The following is a 387-nucleotide window of genomic DNA, read 5'->3' on the forward strand; positions in this document are numbered from 1 at the left end:
AATGTGTAAATATAATTGTATATATACACTTGCTGAAACTGCCCAGCGTTGCCCGGGTAGAAATTTACTTTCTAGAGCCTGAATGATTGCTCAGAGAATAAAACAGCATACATACAAAGTATATCATTTGATCAAGAAATATACTTCTAGAATTATATTTTTGAATACCTTAACGATAAAATCAACTCTGACGTTTTAGCTTCACACAATTTTTGATCCACAAAAAAAGGCTCCGCGTACTCTCGGGTTCAACCCATCTCAGGTAATCCTTCCTGTGTTATTCTTGATATTAAATTTCAATTATAGGCCAAAGTAGAAGCTAACTGAACCAAATTTTAGCTTTGCACAGAATATCTGTTCAGATATTTATCTATCCTGATTTCCTCC

The sequence above is a fragment of the Penaeus monodon genome, chromosome 23 (genome assembly GCF_015228065.2).
Source record: "Penaeus monodon isolate SGIC_2016 chromosome 23, NSTDA_Pmon_1, whole genome shotgun sequence".
Lineage (NCBI taxonomy): Eukaryota > Metazoa > Arthropoda > Malacostraca > Decapoda > Penaeidae > Penaeus > Penaeus monodon.